The sequence below is a fragment of the Gracilinanus agilis genome, chromosome 6 (genome assembly GCF_016433145.1).
Source record: "Gracilinanus agilis isolate LMUSP501 chromosome 6, AgileGrace, whole genome shotgun sequence".
Classification (NCBI taxonomy): domain Eukaryota; kingdom Metazoa; phylum Chordata; class Mammalia; order Didelphimorphia; family Didelphidae; genus Gracilinanus; species Gracilinanus agilis.
The window spans coordinates 78,584,237-78,596,083 of record NC_058135.1 but is presented as its reverse complement, the minus strand read 5'-3'; the positions used below and the strand labels follow the sequence as shown (position 1 = coordinate 78,596,083).

Here is an 11,847-nt window from a genome sequence, read left to right as displayed (position 1 = left end):
AGAAAGAGAAAGAGAGAATGAGATAGAGAGAATGAGAATGGTTTAGGCCAGGCGATGGCCTGAAGTTTACAATCTAGTCCAGGAAAAGGATACACAAATATAACCTAACACAAATGATTGCATTCTTTTTTGAGGAAGTCCAGTGCTCTTTGAGGTCTAGGGTGGGGAGGCGTCTATGCCCCTTTACTTTGTGTTCACCATAGTAAAGAGATGTACTTGTTCCAGTTGCTCTGCGCTTCCTCTCTGCTCTCTCCAGCTCCGGTACAGGGGTGGAGATTCCTGCTTTCTTTCCCCCTCCTCCTTCACTCTTTCCTTAGGTGAATCGCTCCCCCTTCCCCCATCCCCAGGGCTTTGAAAGGTGGTCTGTTTCCCCTGGAGAGCGGCTCTGAGCAGGCGGGGAACCAGGAGAAACTCCTGGTCCCTGGGCTCAGGTTCTTGTCCTCCCCCACCCCCGGTCTGGGCGGTGTCTTCTCTGCCCAGGAACGGAACCACCTACCTGGCCAGTTGAGCTCCAAGCCCGTGTGGACCCTGGCATTCTTTGGGGGTCTGTGAGTTTTTCCTATCTAGCCAGTGCTCGCCTTTGGGAAGAATCTAGCTGGTGGTGTGAGATTCTGGTGTAGCTCAGCCCTCCCCTCTCCTTCTATGACTACCTCATTCGTTTGGCCACTTCACCCCTCGGTGGGCTGCTGGGGCCCGACTTCTCCCAAACTCCTTTGGGAAACGAGTTCAGCCACTCAGCTGGTTCCTAAGCGCCGGTGTTTCTATAGCTGACACAACAGAAAACTTCTCCAGAGGTATTCGACTCTAAGCCATCCTATTCTGTTTCCTTTTGTAGGTATTTGTGTGTGTGTGTGTGTGTGTGTGTGTGTGTGTGTGTGTGTGTGTGTGTGTGTGACCGGGTGGGGGGGTTAGGGTGGGGTACACAGGCTCCGGGGAGGAAGGGAGAGAAACCTGAGCCTCAGCAATGGAGAGAAAAATGCAAAGGGGGGGGGGTGAGATGTGCTTGTGGTAGTTCCAGGTACATTGGAGGCACCACGTCGGGAAGAGCTGTTGCTTATTTTACTGCTTGTTGATGTGAGAAAAAGAAAAACAAAACAAAAACCGCCTCGACGATCCGGTTTTTTCGTATAAGGATTTTTAGTTTTATACTTTGTACTCAATTCCCGAAACTTTAATAAGGAAGTTTAATAACACTTAGGTGGAAAGGCGGCTTTTGTTTTTGGAAGAATCCCACTCCCTTCTAATAAGCAGGTGGAAGACACATTGTTTGTAAAATGTGGAGTCAAAAGTTCGGGGCGTGGCAGAGGGGGGAAGTTGGGGGGGGGCTTTCCTTCATCATCCGGGGCTTTCCTGTTCTCATACTCCCTCATGGTCCATGTTCCGTGGAGGACTGTAGTGTGACTCTTGGGCTTCCTCACGTGTGTAGAACAACATAGTTTTTCCTCAGTGTTTGCATATCAGAAGATTTTTTTAAAGGTCACACCTGAGCTGAGCAGAGAAGAAAAGCTAGTAAAACCTGTGCTAAACCTTCCTTGTAACTCATACCGAATTATAAAAGTTGCCTGTTTTACAATCCAGGACTCAGCAAAAATCTTAATTGAGTCTCTGTAATTGAGCTGAAGTAATAGAAAAAAACTCCCAGTCATGCTTTTTAAGTCCACTGGGTCCAGATCGGCTCAAGGTTAGAGTGGGCATCCAGCATTTTTAAATTGGAAGGAGCCTTTGAGGAGAGTTAATGTAACCCCCCCCCAGGTGCTTACCGTAGGGCCCCTCATTTTGTGGCGTTTTAAAAAATGTTTGCTAGTTGTGTTTTAATAGAATTGCTTTCCTTTTAATCCTACCTATTTTATTTTATTTTAGACATTTAAAACATTCTGAGAAGGGGGTTGTAGACTTCACTAGGGTACCAAAAGAGTCTAGGACCCCCCAAAAGTGAAAATCTCCTGGCCTACAGGCTGCATGAATTTGCCTCCTTTAAACCTTAACCAGAAAGTAGTTCCTTTCTGCTGTGATGGAGATGTCCCTACTTAATGACTCAACCTATTTACTATTTCCTAATTATTGGGAAATTCTTCCTTGTGGAGACTGAATTCTACTGCCCTGCTCATAGTTCTTGCTGGAACTAAGCCACATAATTGTATTCCCTTTCCCAACAGGACAACTCTTCAGCTGATTGCAAACAACCTATGTTGGACCCTTCCAAATCTTCTCTCAGACTAAACATCCTGAATTCCTTCAAGCTATCCTTAAGATGTAATCTTGAGTCCAGTTGTAGCCTCTGGATTTGTTTCACATTTTCTATGCCCTTCCTAAAGTGTAGTATCCAGAAAATACTCTAGAATAGGGTATGAACCGTTCAGACATACGTTGCCTTATTTTTTAGGATCTCTTCAATTCAAAAAACATTTGTGATGAGAGGCACCTCCTTTAATGGATAGAGAGCAAGAAAGAACTTGGTTCAAGTAATACCTCTAACATGTACTAGCCACTTCACTCTGGGTATATGACTTAACTTCCTTAGTGTTCTGGACACTACCAAGAGCAGAGACTGTGTGTGGAAAAGGGAGGTTCTAGGTCCTGGAATTCCATATAGCAACAAAATAAAAGATCTAGTAGGTAGCGCTTAGGCTTTATAATTAAACATTTTTGAGAGATTATTGTGTTTGAGACATATTCTGTGCTAGGTACTGGAGAAGAAAAAGAAGGAAATAGTTCTGTGCTCCAGAAAGTGTATTCTAGTGAAGGAATGCAACATATGTTACAATTAGTTAATTTTCATTTCAGCAAGAAGATGATATTGACCTTTGTTGTAGGATTGTTGTCGAAGATGGCCCTGGAAGGATGCTAGGAAAGCTAAATGGTAGAGGTGGGGAAGAGAATTTATTTCTGGCATTGGTGTAGATGGGTAGAGGATGAAGGACAGCTTCTCAAAGAATTCAGAGAAGAGGTAGGAGACATGTTAAAGTGGAACACAGTATATGAAAAGGAGTAATAATTAAGTCCGGAAAGGAAGATGGGACCCAGGCTGCCAGATTATTATGAAAAGAAGATAGAGGAGTTTGCATTTTATTTTACAAGACAAGAAGGAGCCACTGATGATTTTTGAATAGGGGGAGAGCATGGATAGATCAGTGATTTAGAAATATTAACTTGGCAGCTAAGTGGAGAGGATTTTGTGGAGGGGAGAAAATAGAGGCTATCTCAGCAGTCCAAGGAGAAATGGTAAGGTCCTGAAGGAGGGGAGTAACTGAATGGAGTGCCGGGGTGGGGGGTGGGAAAGAAGGGGATTTTGTGGTGGTAGAATCAACAAAACTTAGCAACTAATTGGCTGTGATGGCTAGATGAAGAAGAGAGAATCAAGTCAAGGATAATTTTGAGGTTTTGAGTCCAGTTGACTTGTAATATTGGTGGATCTCAATAAAAATAGGGAACTTTGGAGAAGGGATGAGTTTGGTTAGAAAATGAGTTCTTCTTTGCACGTGTTGATCTTGAGATACTGAAAAGACAGCCCACAGGGGAGATGACTCAGGGTGCAGCTGGCACTATGGAACTGGCATTCAGGAAAGCAATTAAGGACAGATATAGAGTTTTGAGTCATCTCCACAGAGATGACTAGACCTATAGAACCTGGTATACTCTCCGTGAGAGAATAAAGAAAGAGAACCTGGAATTGACCTTTAGGGTATCACAATATTAATAAATGAGATATAGATGATGGCTCATCAAAGGATAACAAGAAGAAATCAGAGGTCAGGGCAGTGTCATATACACTAGAGGAGAAGAAGCTATGGGAAGGAAGGAGTGAGTGAGTGAAGGAAGGAATGAGAGAATGAATAAGCCCTAGATTTGGGAGTTAAGAGATTATTGCTTACTGTGGAAAGAGCAATTTCCCCAAAGTGGAAGACTTAGAAATTACATTGAAATATATGTATATATTTCTATATATATAGTGAATATATATGCATATATAATGTATGTATATATTTTATACACAAAGATATATGTGTAATACACATCTCATTTGATAGAAACCTTGTGAGATCAGGTAATCAATAAAATTATCAATCACCTACTATGTGCCAGGCCATGTGCTAAGAAGTATGTGTTATGATCCCCATTTTCCATGTAAGCAGGAGACATCAATGAATCCAGTCCTTATAAATATGCTCTGCTGATGCAATTCAGAGTAGATGAAAGTATTGTTTCTGGGCTTCAGGGAAGGAAACTGGGATTGAGTGAGCCTGAGTGTCTGAGGAAGGATTTGAATTCAGTTCTCATTGACTGAAAACCTTAGGTTTTTTATTAAGACACCAATAGCAACTGGTGTGTTATTGTTGTTATATTGTATTTTTTTCTCTTTTCTATGCCCCTTAATGACAATCAGCATTTTTGGATGGAGTACTCACATGGAGTTATATTTTTGGTATCGATTTGCAAATTTATGTTTTGCACCCTTTTTTTTCAATTTAAAAAGATGTGTTCACGCTTTTTTTATTTGGGCCTGGATAGAACCTCTGATGGGCTTGATAGGAATTAAACTGATATTGGTGTTCCATGTTCATATCATCCATGTAGGTGCCTCACCAAGTTGTGACAAGGACCAGATCAGTTGAATGCTAAATATACAACTTGGCACATAGTAGGTGCTTAATAAATATTTATTTCTCTTCTTCCATATTACCAAAAAAATTTTTTTTTATCAACTGGAAGAATGACAAAGTACTATAGTTGAAAGAATGTTGGTTTAAATGCTTTGAGAGACAGTAGGACCTGGAATATGGAGAGCTAGTTTTGGAGTCAGGGAGACCTGGATTCAAATCCTACCTCTGACACATTGACCACATAACCCTAGGTGAGTAATTTAATCTCTCTGTTACAGGCTCCAGGTTGTAGATTGATTCCTCATTCACCTCAGTGAGGGAGTGCCAAAGAAAAGACAGTGATACCAAAGTAAATATACATTTCTGGTGACTTAGAGATACTTCAGGGAGCCTACCTCTCCCACGGATTATTAGTTGTACCCTCTTTGTCCTTCTTAGGCTGAAATAAGACTAAACTCTTCCCATATCCCATTGCTGAGGAGCTTTAATCTACTAGGAAAGAGCACTCATTATGGAAGCAGAAGTTGTGTTTTCAACACTCTTTGTGATCCTATTTGGAGTTTTCCTGGCAAAGATACTGGAGTAGTTTGCCATGTTCTTTTCTAGCTCATTTGACAAATGAGGAAACTGAAGCTAACAGGATCAAATGACTTGACCAGGGTCATACAGATAGTAAGTGTCTGAGGTCAGATTTGAACTCATGAAGTTGAATCCAGATCCAGAACCCCATCTGGGTTCAAATCCTACCTGTGTGACTTTAGGCAAGTCATTTTAAACCTCTCTATATCTCAATTTCATTATCTGTAAAAGCAAGGGTGTTGATCTAGCTGCTCTCTAAATTCCCTTTTAAGTCTAGATCTATGACTAAGTAGAAACTATATCCAAATAGATATTCATATTTATACAATAACTATTTATTGCCTGAAACAGAGACAGATTGGAAAAAGGGAATCAGTACAACCCACTTTCAATGTGATTTCATATTTGGGCTGTCTTAGAGATCCTGATACCTACCTCTACATTTGTTTTTTATTGTTCAGTCATTTCAGTCGAATCTGACTCTTTAAGACCCTATTTGGGATTTTCTAAGAAGAGATTCAGGGCTAGTTTGCCATTTCCTTCTCCAGTTCATTTTACAAATGAGGAAACGGAGACCAACAGGGTCAAGTGACTTGCCCAAGGTCACATAGCTAGTAAATCTTGAAGGCCAAGTTTGAATTCAGGACTTCCTGACTCACTCCAGGCCCAGTGCTCTATACACCATACCACCTAGCTGCCCTGCCTTTCAGGTAGAATCCCTTTTATCCTTGAGTTTAGTGGTAATCTGTCCTTTTTCTAAAACGATGACTTGCAGTAAAATATCCTTTGCTATAAGTGACTTCTCGGGCATTTTGTACTGGATGCAATTGGTTCTTAGTGAATTGGACCTCTTCACTGAACCCTTCTCTGGGCATCCCCGCCCATCCAGGCTCATTCCTCTTTCTTTGGAGTTCTTACAGTGCTTACTATCCAGGTCACATATTTTGCCTCCTCCACGAATCTTACACTCTCTAGCATTTTCTGTGTGTTTGTTGAGCCCGAGTAACAAAATTGTAAGCTTCCTGAGGATGGGGTCCAGGCTTTCTTTTCTATTTCTTATAGTCCCTTAAAATTGTGCTTTTGACTCAGTGGCCCCCGTTGCTACTCCTAGGCAACACAGAAGAGGTTCAGGTCCAATGGTGTCGTAGGACCCTCTAGAAGCATTTGTGAATCAGTTGCTATCGTTCCCCACCCCAGAGTTTTTCAAGAAAATGCATCTATTCAAGAAAAGCTGAATTTACATCATCTTCCCATGAAGCCTTGTCTTCACTCACGATCATTTAAAATAGCTGAATATTATTGTAGGCCATAGAGAATCAAGGAGTAAAGTGTTCCTGTAACTGGAAACCTTTTTAAAAAATAGTTTGAAAGTGAAGTAGTAGGAGATATTTATTTTGTGGTTTATTTGGTAAATAACACACCAACTAAGACTTAGAACAAGAAAGATCAGAGTGAAAGCAGCTCAGATTTTTCCATTTTATCCTCAGGAATGTAAATGACTTGGGGGATTTTGATTCCAAACAAAAAAATCTGGGATGGCAGAAGAACAAAATGGGCCTTGTACAACTGACGCAGAAACATGTGTGATGAAATAGTCTTTAGTTTGGTTTTGCCTAAAGGAATGTTTCCTCTCCCTTAGAAAGTGACTCTCAAAACTGGAAATTTCAGAGAGAGCAATGGGAAAAGGTCTCTTCAGTACTACTTACATCATAATCCTTTATTAAAGTGAATTTGCCAGGAATTCTAGAGTGTTCATAGGTCAGGGCTTATCCTTCACTTTCCCTATCTGTAAAATGGAGATAATGATTATTATGAGAATCAAATGAGATTGCATTTGTAAAGTGCTTTGTAAACTGAAAAGCATTATAAAATGCTAGCTCTTAGTAGTAGTAGTTATCATCATAGTCATAGTAGTATAGACATAGGATCTGATCTTAAGGAGCTCAGAATATATTAGAGGATTTCAAATTTTTGTAAAAAGAAGGTTAATGTAATTTAGCATAGACTAGAGTCTGTCTAAAATGAGATCAGTTTATAAAAACATTCAAATAAATTATCTTATTAAAGTCACAAATATATTTTTCAGTAAAGGTGCATTTGGGGCAAGCTGGCTGTCATAGTGGATAGAGTTGGGTATGTCAGGAAGACTCACCTTCTGGAGTTCAAATTTGGCCTCAGATGCTTACTAACTGTCATCCTAGGCAAGGAATTTAACTGTTTGCCTCAATTTCCTTTTCTATAAAAATGAGCTGGAGAAGGAAATGGCAAACCATTCCAGTATCTTTGGGAGAGATTTGGGATCTTCTTGACAAAGCTAATAGAGTAGTTTGTCATTTCTCTCTCCAACTCATTTTTCAGATGAGGAAACTGAGGAAAACAGGGTTATGTGTTTTGTAACATGTAACATAAAACATGAGACTTGTCCGTGGTCACACTGCTAGTAAGTATCAGAGGCTGGATTTGAACCAAGGTCTTCTTGAGGCCAAAACAGGTACTCTATCCACTGAGTCATTTATTTGCCATACTGTCTGCATGGTAATTTTAATATTTCATTTAGTTTCAAAACAAGTTATTATTCAAATTCTGTAAGAAAGGTTTTAAATTGCCATTAACTGGGATGGCATTGAGTAAGTAGATTAGATAGGATTGTCATTTTTATTATAATGGCTCTGCCCACCCAAGAAAAATGAATATTTCTCCAATTATTTAAATCTGACCTTATTTATATAAAAAGTTTTTTATAATTATGTTCATATAGTTTCTAGGTTTGTTTTGGCAGATATATTCCTAGATATTTTATTCTGCCATTATTGATTAGAAAATACAAATCAAATAACTCTGAGATGTCATTTCACGCCTATCAGATTGGTTAAAATAATAAAAAGGGCAAAGTAAACAACTGTTAAAGGGGATATGGAAAAATGGGGACATTAATACATTGTTGGTGGAACTGTGGCCTGATCCAGCCATTTTGGAGAGCAATCTGTAATTATGCTCAAAGAATTATAAAACTGTGCATACCTTTTGACCCATCAATACAACCATTAGATTTATTTCAAAAGTGATCAGGGGATATCAATAATGGAAATAGGTCTTGATCAGTGACACATTTAAAACCCAGTGGAATGGAATTTTCTCTTTGGCTAGGGAGCAGGGGGGGGGGACCTCTGGGGAGGAGGAGAGGGAAAGAACATGAATCATGTAACCATGGAAAAATATTCTAAATTAATTAAATAAAATTTTTCCAAAAAAAGAAAAAAAAGGTGATCAGGGGAAAAGGGAAAGAACCTATATGTTCTAAGATATTTATAGCATCTCTCTTTGTGGTGGCAAAGAAGTGCATATCGAAGGGATGCCCATTAATTGGGGAATAGCTAAACAAGTTGTGGCATATGATTGTGATGTAAATGCACTGTAAAAAATAAAAAACTGATTCATTTTGGAAAAATATAGAGAGATCTACTTGAAGTTAGAAAGAGCAAAATGAGCATAATCAAGAGAATATTATATACAGCACCAGAAATATTATTTGAAGAATGACTTGTGTATGTTCACCTTCAGAGAAAGAAAGAACTGATAACTGGAAAGCAAGATATATATATATATATATATATATATATGTATATATATATATATATGCATGTATGTCTTTTTGTCAAATGATGCCTTCACTAATGGAGAAAGGGGTAAGAGGGAGTTAACTGGGCATTTAAATGTAACAAGAAAAAAAAATAAATTTAAAAGGAAAAATCACCATTAACCACTTAAATACCAAAGAAATGTTTTTCCCCCTTCTTTTCTCCTTCTATATCTTTCCGGTATTTGACACCATTAATCACCCTCACTCAGTTGTTATTTACATCCCTGCCTTGGTTGCTCTCTCACAGCATGCCCTCCTCCTTTGTCTATTCCTTCTTTCTTTTTTCCTTGGCTTTTCTTCCTCTTTCTACATCTTTTGGAGGCATCACTCCAGGCCCTGTCCTCCATCCTCTGTACTTCCTTTGCAATGTCATAAACTCCTAAGGCTTCAAATCTCAGCTCTTTCAGATTATGTCCACTTCTCTTTCTTCCTCCCTCTCAGTCTCTAACCTTGTTTTCGGTCATAGTTATTTCCGCCTGAATATTCTGTTGCTCCTTCAGACTTGGTGACATATTAGCCTAGTCAGGAGCATGGGGGCAATTGATTTGCAAAGCAGGAAACTAGCAGCTGTTGTTTGGAACCTGAATGAAGGTACCAGCCCCTTTCCCTTGGAAACTTTCTAAATAAAAGCAGAGAGAATCCATGCTTTTCAGCTGGCATTTCTAAGCTAGCTTTCATACTACAGGCTTGATTGTGGAGGCAGGTGAGAGGTCTTTTAACCAAGGTACTTTCTTGGCGTGTCTATTTGTGCCTCTGTGTTGTGTGTGTGTGTGTTTATGTATGTGTGTGTATGTGTCTGACAGTTGGAGGTTCTATGATCTTGAAAACATCAGCTAAACCAAACTTATGAACTCCTACAACATCTGCTCCCCTTTCTGATTTCCCTGTTTAAAGGTAGTATGCTATAATAGGAGTGCTGGATTTGGAATAAAAAGACCTTTATTTAAATCCTGGTTCTGACATAATCAGTATAATCTTGAGTTATACATTTAAACTTTTCTAGATCTTAGTTTCTTCGTCTGTAAAATGAAAGGATCGAACCAAATGACCTATAAAGTGCCTCATAGCTCTAAAATGATGGTTCTATGATCTTGTGTTAATGGTAAATACCGCCATATCCCAGGGAGTCAGACCCTGAAACCTTGGCATTATCTTCGATGCTTCACTCTTTATATCCTCCTATCTAAGCAGTTGCCAAGTGCTATTCATTCCACCTCCATAATAATCATCACATCCATCATTTTCTTTCCCATGTCACCAACAGAATTTGAACATTCATTTCCTCTTAGTCTGGACAAATGAAGAAGTCTCTCAACCAGTTTTGTTGAATCTGTGTTCTTTTATTCTTCGGTCCATCCATCTTACACACCAGTGCCATATTGGAGGAGGGGAGAGAGGAATATATTTATTAAGTATCTACCATGTGTTAGACATTGTTCTGAGTGTTCCACACATATCTTATTTGATCCTCACAAGGACTTCAGGGGATAGTACTAATTACATACTGATTTTACAGTTGAGGACTCTGAGATAAATAGTGGTTAAGTGACTTACTCAGGGTCACACAGGTCAAATTTGAACTCAGGTCTTCCTGACTCTAGGCATAGCATTCAATTCACTGAGATGCTTTGTTTTTCTTCTCTCCTCTTCTTCTTTCTCCTCCTCTTCAGGAAAGGGACTAAAATGAACATCAGGGATACAAGTATAAATCATATGATATTATTGTTTAAACCCTTTCATCATTTCTATTGCATGCTGCATATAATTTGGACTCTTTAGTCTGATGTACATAAGATTCTCACATTCTAGTCTAGTGCCAACTTGCCATTCCAACTTTTTCTTCAAATTTTCCTTCCTGTATAGGCACTCCTTGGAGATATTGTAGGTTCAGTTTCAGACTACCCCAATAAAGAGAGGCACACAAATGTTTTGGTTTCCCAGGGCATATATGTACATTATGCTATAGTCCATGGAGTGGACAATAGTTTTATGTCTAAAAAATGTACATACCTCAATTAAAGATTTTACTTTATCGCTAAAAAATGCCAAACATCATCTGAGCCTTCAGTGAATTCTAATCTTTTTGCTAGTGGAACGTCTTATGTCCAAGTTGGTGGTTGCTGAGTGATCAGGGTGGTGGTTGCTGAAGGCTAGGGTGATGGGCAATTTCTTAAAATAAGACAGCAATGAAGATTGCCAGATTGATTGATTCCTCTTTTCCCTTGAACACTTAAAGACCACTGAAGGGTTATTTATTAGCTTCATTTCAATATTATTGAGTCTCAGGGAATCAGGAGGCCAGAGGAGAGGGAGACAGCCACATATTTATCAAATAGCTTCACCATCTTGGTGCCCTAAAACAATTACCGTAGTAACATAAAAGATCAGTGATCACAGATCACCATAATAACAAAAAAGCTTGCAATGTTGTGACAATTACCAAAACATGATATAGACATGATGTGAGCATATGCTGTTGGAAAAGTGACACCAACAGATTTGCTTGACATAACATTGCCACAAACCTTCAATTTGTAAAAACAAAAAAAAATCCCATACACACATAATACCTATTACTAACAATATTTAAATGAGGCCTGCCTATACTTTTTCTTCAGCTACACTGGGTTATTTGTTCTTCCTCAAGTGTATCTTTTTGCTCATATCATTACAGCCTGGATGCCTTGCTCTACCATCTTTCCCTATTAAAATCTCACTTGACCTTAAAGACAACAATTTCTTACTCTCCTTTCCATGGAACCTTCTGGATTCCCCTTTCCACAGCTAAAATTATCTCTCCCTTCTCTGAACTGTAAAGCATTTCATGGATGTTTCTATGTTTCCCGAAATAGCAAGTTTACTTACTCCCCCTGTATCTTTCTTATTCTCCAACTAGATCAAGTTTTTTGAGAATAACAACCTGGCTTGGAACAGAAATGGTCAATAAATGTTGAATCAGACTGGAAAATAAGCAACTTTCTTCCTTTTTTGTCTCCTGTTATTTCCTTCCTTCCTTCCCTCCCTCCC

General features: G+C 39.1%; 1 protein-coding gene across 1 annotated transcript in view; it reads left to right on the top strand.

Annotated features, from left to right (window-relative positions):
• STOX2 (storkhead box 2) overlaps positions 1-11,847 on the top strand; it is a 312,993-nt gene that overhangs the window by 956 nt on the left and 300,190 nt on the right. The gene's annotated exons all lie outside the window — the stretch shown is intronic.